General features: G+C 40.6%; 1 long non-coding RNA gene across 3 annotated transcripts in view; it reads right to left on the bottom strand.

The window, feature by feature from the left end:
- Window positions 1-525: 525 nt before the first annotated feature.
- The window catches only part of LOC107034924 (uncharacterized), a 131,386-nt gene continuing 123,189 nt past the window's right edge, over window positions 526-8,722 (bottom strand). For all 3 annotated transcript variants that reach the window (XR_012060170.1, XR_012060169.1, XR_004193251.2), the window contains 3 exons: window positions 5,680-5,736; window positions 2,303-2,496; window positions 526-1,240 (listed from right to left, as the gene is read on the bottom strand). This is a non-coding gene — a long non-coding RNA (uncharacterized lncRNA). The remainder of the gene's footprint in view (window positions 1,241-2,302; window positions 2,497-5,679; window positions 5,737-8,722) is intronic.

Raw genomic sequence — 8,722 nt, 5'->3', positions numbered from 1 at the left:
AACAAAAAGTTACTGGAGAAAAATTTTGCCTTTAACGTGAATGATAATGGATGTCTAAGATTCAGACTTGCAGAGACGAGGAAGAGCCATTTAGGCCACTGTTTCCCAAACTGGAGTCAAGGGTCTGAAAAAAGTCATTGGGAATTCCATGTGAAAAGGGTCCCTGGTTGTGCTGGTAATTTGCCTATTTGTTTTCAGGTTAATTTCCTTCTCTCTCTCTGCCCTGTTCTGTATTACAAGAGGTTGTTCCTTGCAAATGACATTTCTCAGGCTCCCTCATTGATTTCTTTGTGGTTTGATTTGGCCAATGAAGGAAAGGGTGGCAGGTGAGGGGCCATGGAGAGGCTAGGTCTTCCCTTCTCCTTGTGTTTCAGGCAGTGTCTCCAGTTGTGGCTGCATCTTTTTTGTGGTTCTAACTGCAGGTGGAAAACTCCTCCCTCTTTAGTCCCAGCTTCTGCTGGGCAGTCCTGGTTCTTGGGCTGGTGTGTTTGTTATCTATTGCTGCATAATAAATTGCCTTGAAACTTTACAGCTTAAAACAAACATTTTATTATCTCACACAGTTCCTAAGGTTTAGTAATCTGAGAGTGACTTAGCCAGGTGTTTCTGCCTCAGGAACTCTCATGAGATTGCAGTCAAGATGTTGGCTGGGGCTGCAGTCATCTCATGGCTAGCGTAGGGCTGAAAAATTCATTTCCAAGTTCACTCACATGCTTGTTGGCACGGTATAGTTCCTAGCTGGCCATTGGCCAGAGGCTTCAGTAGTCTTCCAGGTGGCCTTCTCCTTACAGCTACCTACAACATGGCAGCTTGCTTCTCCAGTAGGGAGTTATCCAAGAGATAGAGATACCAGAATGGAAGCTGCAGTCTTTTTAATAACCTAATCTCAGAAGTAACATATCGTCATTTCTGCTACACGATGTTGGTCACACAGACCAACTATGACAGAGTGTAGGAGGCGCCTACACAAGGGTGTGAATGATAGGAGGCGAGGATAATTCAGGGCTATCTTCCGGAGGCTGGCAAACACAATCCATCCTCAGGTCCCAAATGATTCAGGTCCTTCCCACAGGCAAAATACGCTTACTTCCTCCCGAAGTCACCAAAAGTCATTTCATTATAGCATCAGCTTGAAGTCTAACACCTTATCGTCTAAAGCAGGTCCAGATGCAGTTGAGGCTCCTTGGGTGTAGTTCGTTAAGTACAGCGCCTAGAGTACACTTCTTCTTCCCCTGTGAAACTAAAGCAACAATTTATTTGCACACCCCTCCCCCAATATACCCAACACACAATGGTAAGACAGGTGTAACAGGGTAACTGCTATAGATATTCCTGATCAAAAAGAGGGAAAATGGCAGGCACAGAGGAGTCACTGGTTCATCATAATTCTGAAATCCAGTTGAACAAACATTGAAGGTTCCTTGGTTAAGTCTCAAAGCCTGAGAATAATTCTCCCTGGCTCTCAGCTCCATGTTCTGGAGTCTTGGTTCCGACCTCTAAATCTTCCTCCTTTTTTTATAATGAAAGATAGCCCATGTTTACAGCTGAGCAGTTCTCTCAGCCTACTTCTTGTCTGTGGAACTTGGAGGGTCCCAAGGCCTCTTTTCATTTTGCACTCTCTCTATCCCTTTTGGTTCAAGGTGCCAATATTTCTGCATACATACTTACTTAAAAAATGTTACGAGTCTTCTGTAAATATTATTGGGGTCCACTCCATTAGATGAAAGCCACACCTTCAAATATCTTTCAGATAAGCTCTTTGCTACTTTAGACTTCTGATGAGATGACTTAGGGACAGTGTCCTTAAGCTTCCTAGATGCTTTATCATTTTATTGAGAGAGTATGTGAAACATACCTTTAATATCCTTTGAGGGCCTTTTGTCTGACTTAATAGTATTCTGATGCACAACCTTAAATCTTTCTAAGATTTTAACAACAGATTTTATAGTCATACCCTTGGCTTCATCTTAGGACCATGTTTTACTAGCAGTGCCATGGATTTGTAGCTCAGAAGCTACATCTTAATTTTAGCATTGTTTGCCATTTAGAGAGTCTGAGAATCTTCAAAACCAGCAAATTATGTCTCTGTTTGTCTAACAGTTCTTCCCCCAGTTTGCCTCTCTCCTCTCACATTTTACTATAAGCAACAAGAAGTAACTGTTGCTTGGAAATCTCCCTAGCTAGATTGCCCAGTTCATTAGACATAGTTTCTGCTTTTCAGTTACTGCAGGCAACAATGTTACTGAACTTTCTGCCATTATATAACAAGAGTCCCCTTTCCTCCAATTTCCAATAACATTACCTTATTTTTTTGCAAGCCGTTACCTGCAGCCATATCAAAGATCATGATGTTTCTATTAACGGTTTCTTCAAGTTTAGGCTTTCACTAACACTCTCCCCAAAATCCACTGTCCAGTTCCAAAGTTACTTCTGCATTTTAGGGTTTAGGACTTTGTTACAGCTGAATCCCACTTCCAGACAGCAATTACTGTCCCCCTAAAAAAAAAAAAATTAAAAAAAATTTTTTTAATTTTGAACTAGAATTTTTTTTAAATCTGCTTTTTCTTATAGTAATAAGATACTACAATGCCACCATACGAACATTAGATTATCAATCTTGGCTTAATTTTCCCAAAGGCTATAGAAAATAAAATGCCTTAATCTTGAGACATTCTGAGAAGTAGTGAATGAACTTTGGAGGTATTCACCTTTGTAAGACTCCCTCTGTTTTCTAGATGGAAAGGGTAGAAGAAGAATACTTTCCAAAGTTCTTTTTTTGTTTTGTATATTCAAATGCAGAATAGCCATGATCAAACAGATGAATTACACAAAGAATAATCAAAAACCTAAATATGTACACATTTTGAATCACTAGTAAATGACTTTGACAGTTTCAATTCAAACAATTTCATACTTCATATATATTTATACCTTAACCTTTTAATATACTTAAAAAAAAACTTAAATGCAAATAGCACTTAGAAAATACACAAAATGAGCAGGTCCGCTTTTAGAAAAGAAAATATGAGTAAACCAGATTGAGAATATATGATTTTTTAAACTTCATTTATAAAGCAGCTGCAGATATTCTTCTTATTTTACTATTAAACATAGTTAACACAAAGTATTGGTGTAGGCTCGTTTTCATTCTTTGTGCAACTCAAAGCAGTGGTTCATAAAGGACCACAGCCTATTTGGATATGCTGGAATGCTACGTAGCTACCACCAATGACAAGAACCTGGATTATGTCCACATTTGGAAATGAGCACATCGAGTAATATAAGTACATAGAGTAATATAAACAGAAAAGAAGAGACACAAAGTAGCATATATAATCTGATTAAGCCATGTAGAAATGCATGTATGCATAATGTAGTGTGGTGGAAAGGAAAGCGGGGATCAGAAGAGCTGAGTTCTAGTTATGACCGGGCCTTCACTGGGCTGGGTATCCACATCTGAGCGATATACCTGCTTGTTCTCAGTTTCCTCTTCTGTGAAATAAAGAAGGTGATCTCGACTGATTCCAAGACCACTCTTACTGCTAACATTTAGTGATTCCATAGTTTAGAGATTTGTAGTGACATAAATGTAGTTTCCTGTTTATTACCTTCCTTCTGGGAAAGTTGTTTAGGTTAATAATAATACTAAAGGGATACCACATGTCTTTAGTAAGACCTGGGAGAGGAATAATATTAATCAATAAATAAGATTCAGTGATAGATAAATATACCACTTCCTTTAAACTTTGTTTTAAAAAAAACAAAAGCAATAGGAAGTCACTGAGGGTTTTGGAGTAGAAAACTGGCATGATAAAAGTAGCATTTTAAATCCGGCAGTGGTGTGCCTCGTATCTGAAAACAAGGGAGAATGAAGGCAGAGTGACCCATTAAAGGGCGACTGACAATATACTAGGCCTGAGGTAGCGAGGGCTCGAACTTGGAAGAAGGCAGTCATTTACTTATTGGCACTTGTGGACCCTTACTGTGTGAAGTGCAGGGGGAGCAAATACACTGTGAGTACACAATTATTCTCCATCTCCTTTCCCAATGTGTCCTCACAGAATTTATCATTACCTGAAAATATGAAGATTTGTTTGTTTGTTATTTTACTGTCTGTCTTACCCTCCAGAATGTAAGTTCCATGAGGCACACAGCACCATAAGTGTAAGTACTCAAAAGATCCTTGTTGAATTACAGAATATGTGAAAATTATATTGAATCTTACAGGCAGAGTCAAGCATCTTTTCTGATACATTTCTATGGCCTTGTAGCTTCAGGCTAATTTAGCACCAAAAGCCTCCTCCAAGACCTTCCTGCTATGTTCATGATAAAATTAACTTAAGATATTATTCCTGTAACTGCCTTCCTTTCAGCCTACTACTAAATATTTCCCCATAAATTCGCTTCTCTTCTGTTTAGAAATTCTTCTTTCTCTGATGCAAATGAAGCTGGAAGAGAGAGATGATTACCTGCGCTTTACTCTCAGTGCTTCTTTCTGAATTACCTGTATCTAGATATTAGTTATTAATTTAATACAATGGTTAAATACTCATTAGCTTTTCCCTTGCACTTCAGCTTACAAGTTTAGTTGAAGATAAATAATACCAAACACTTTCTCTCTCAAAGCTGTTGGGAGATGTGACGGAGGGTGAGAGCCAGGGTGGAGAGCTCAGAAGTTCAACAGTTAGCAATAGTCTCTATCTACTCTGGTCTCTGTGATTTTTACAACTCCCCACTGTGTTCAGCTTCAGAACTGCTCACCTCAGCCATGGGACTCGAACACTCCCTTCTCTGAGCAACATTTGAACCTGATTCCCTTAAAAATAGTAGCATTTCACATTTGTAGAGCACGTATATGTTTACAAAATTCTTTTTATTCCCATGATCTTACTTAAATCTTATTTAATCTCTTTGTTCCCAAACAGATGATTACTTTTTTTTTCTAGAACAACTAAGAGGAAAACTAGATGTGGAAAAAGGGAGTTGATAGATACTGAATTATAAACTGACTAAACGCTAACATTGTCATCATGATGAGACCAAAGCTGTTTTGATTGGCTCAGGTTCCTCACCCAGGATGGAGCTGATTTATTACCTTCCCAGGGCTGGTTTTTTCCTTTGTCCTCTGCTGTCTGGATCATCCATAATTACTTGTGTTGGAAGGCTGACACTGCTCCAAAGACTACTTGTCTCTCAGTCTGTTTGGTACCTGGCTCCGTCTTCCTTGCAGGCTGGAAACTGGCAGCTCCTCATTGCATTCCCCTTTACAGGCGAGCTCTCTATTAATTAGCTTGCCCTTATCACCTGTTAGGGGCCTATTGCTGACTAAGAAGTAAATGATTCTTCCTTTTGTTCTGCTATCTCTCCTCTAAATTATTTTCTCCTATTCCTCTGAACTCAGACTATTTTTATTGTTTCTTCCTGTTGTTTTTCTGGTACTTCCTGCAACTACACTTGTTGATTCTCTTTTCATCTTGCATGTGGGCAGCTGATAACCTTGTTCTGTCCCCACTATCTCAGGTTAACAATTCCACTTACTTTCTTGGATATCAATCACTCAGGTGCCCTGGGAAACTGTGACTTCCCAAAGTCATCTCATTACGTTTTTACCAAGGCCAGCCCAATACCTTAGGGATCCTACTAATAACAAAATAATAATTACCATTACTGAGCACTTACTGACATGTGGTCCCAGGCAGTCTGCATAGATGATTTCATTTAATCCTTCACAGAACCCTGTGAGGTTAAATTTGAGAAGGTGGGTCAACAGAGGCTTTACTTGCATGACTGTAAGTTAAACTACATCCAAAAGACAGTAACTGGATATGTCGGGGTGTAAGACTAGTCCTACAGACTAAGACCCTCAAATCTCAGGAAACACTTTATGGAGATTGTACCATACGTAGAAAAAACTTTTCCTGCATGGAGAGAGAGGTAAATCCTGGTGGACATTTATTAAATGGAAAGACTGCAAATGAAACTGACACTGATATTTCTTATGAAGTCAGTTATACTGGTGACCCCCAACCAACCATATTGGCCAGCACTTATACCCTTATGTAGTCCCTGCCCTTCCTTCAGAGCTGGACCTTGACTGGCTTTAAGGGTTAGAAATGGCAGAAGTGACACTGTGTCTGTTCCAAGTCTAAGCTTTAAGAATGTCTGGTAGCTTCTATTTCTTGGCTTTCAGGAACCCTGGGCACCATTTGATAAGAGGAAGCAGCCCTGGGACTACACAGTGAGAAGGAGAGGTATTGCCTTGCTAGCATCCCAGTTCAGTCTGGCCTTCCAGACATTCCTGACACAGTGTCAGACATATGAGTAACCCTGGAGATTCCAGCCCCAGCTGCCATCTGACTACAACCATGTGAGACACCCAAATGAGACCAATGGAACTGACCAGCAGAGCACCAACCAGTCAGCCCACTCAATCATGAGAAATTAAAAAAAAAAAAAAAAGACTGTTGATTTGATTTAAGCCACTACATTTTGGAGTGGTTTATTAAGTAGTAATAATTAACCAAAATATTACTAATATTAATAATGTTAGATGTTATGGTTGGTTTGGAGTCCCATTAGTTAATATTAGATCAAGAGGCTTAAGACCAATCAGAATCCTACCTCAGAGCACAGCCATGCCCCAACCTTCAAGGTCTGGAGGAAGAAATATACGCGGGAGACAGCAGCTAAAGACAACAAGTAAACCTGAATTTTAGCTAGGCTTGCGCTCTCTGGTAAGGTGGTCTGAGGTCACATGCCTAGAACTGGAGGCTTACAGGACATTTTCCAGGGGCAACATTAAAAATATCTAACCACCAGGACAGCAAGGACCTTGCCTAATCAAAACGGACACTGGCTGAACCAGGCTGCACCTTCACAGTGTAAATATAGCCTAGCTGTTCCCTCTCTCTAAGCCTGCGATCAGCGTCACTCAGTCCCATAGGGACCAAGGGAGAAGAGCCCAGAGGGATCCATACCCACGTGCGTAATCCGAGCACATCACGCGTGACCTTAACTGCCGGGAAAAATGGCCTGGTCTGTGACCGAGAATCTAAGCAACTACAGATTGACTACTACTCTTATGGAGGCAGAGGAACACCAAGGGTGATAAGGAAGAAACCGTGGAATTTCCCCTTCCCTAGACCCTTTACATGGAATCTCATTTAATCCTCACTGAAAGGCAGATATTTTTCTTGCCATGTTACCCATGAGAAAATTAAACACTAGAGAGGCTGAGTAACTTGTTTGAGGTCACACAGTTTGTAAGTATTAGGAATTACAGGGGTGGGGTGGAGAAGGTCAGTAAGGAGAGATGGTATCTAAGTACAGTGCATTGTGAAGTCACTCACACTGCCATCCGTTTTTTGTTCAAGTGAAAAACAAAGTCAAATGCAAGTGCTGCACCGTTAAAGGCACCAAGGAAACAGGGCCCAAAGCCACCCTTTTTTGTGGCTTGATTATGGACCAGGTGGGAGGAAGGCATCTCTCTCGACTTCAGCAGAGAAGTGGCTGCACACTGGCTGTGGTTAGTGACATGAGTCAGTGAATAGCCACTCAGAAATGCATGTCAAACCTCCCTTCCCCCCGTATCCTTCAGAGATACAGAAGGGACCTGAGCTTCCAACAATCGCCTTGTGGAGGCTGCTTCCATCCATATTACCCAACTGTACTGTCAGACTCGAGTGGCCTGGGGAGACGTGCGTTACACAAACACTACAGCTCTGACAGAAAACTCTTATGTTTGTTCCACCCCCACATTCTCCACTCAAGTTCCCAGAAGGTTGCAATTATCCTCAAAAGACATTTCCAGACAAAGCTTACTCAGCTTTGGTTTTCACTAGAATGAGATTGTTTTGTTTTGTTTTCATCTCTTTAAACTTGGTTGACCATTCTCCTTCAACTCCTAGGCTGGTGTATAAAGGCCAGTCATGAACCACACACCTGCTCCCATTCACTCTTCACCTGCTTGTTCTTTCTCTCCTCATCCTGGATTCTTGGCCCTATTTGCCAGTTAGATATTTGCATCTCTGTCTTTCTTTGTGTCAATCCCATTTCTTTCTTCACTGGACTCTACTTTCTCTTGCAGGCTGCATGGACATTGACCTCTTGCCCAGTTTTCAGTTGTTCTAACTCCCCTGGCTTGGTGTCCTATATTGACTTAACTGAGAGTCTTCATACTAAGCCATAGTATTGCAGAATTCCACCAGCCAACTGCAGCTGGGTGGCATCTACTGTCCAAGTCCTGTGCCTTTGGAAAAAAAACCACCTGACATAAACAATGGCAGAGGAGACGGAAGAGTTGCTTTAACCTGCATTTGCTGGCACTGCCTGCCAAATTTCTACTTGCCTGCCTCTGCACCCCTTTCCTTCTGGCTCCAAGAGATCTAGGAAGGGTTAAAAATATATATATTCTTTTTTTTCTTTAAAAAAAAATTCTTGGTTACAATTTTGGAAAACTGTTCAGCAGTAGCTACTAAAACCAAACACATGCATATACTTTCACCGAACAATGCTACTCTTAGATATATACCCAACAGAAATGCACACACATGTTCACCAAAGGATACATACAAGAATGCTCATAGCAGGACTATTCATAATAGCAAAAAACTGGAAATAATCCAAATGTCCAACAGCAGTGGAATGAATAAAGAGAAGTATATTCATATAATACACTATATAATGATGAAAAAATACTACTGCAATGCACAACATGAATGAA

The sequence above is a fragment of the Vicugna pacos genome, chromosome 16 (genome assembly GCF_048564905.1).
Source record: "Vicugna pacos chromosome 16, VicPac4, whole genome shotgun sequence".
In the NCBI taxonomy this organism is placed as follows: Eukaryota; Metazoa; Chordata; class Mammalia; order Artiodactyla; family Camelidae; genus Vicugna; species Vicugna pacos.
The sequence above is the reverse complement of the archived record's forward strand: the minus strand, read 5'-3'. Positions and strand labels throughout refer to the sequence as shown.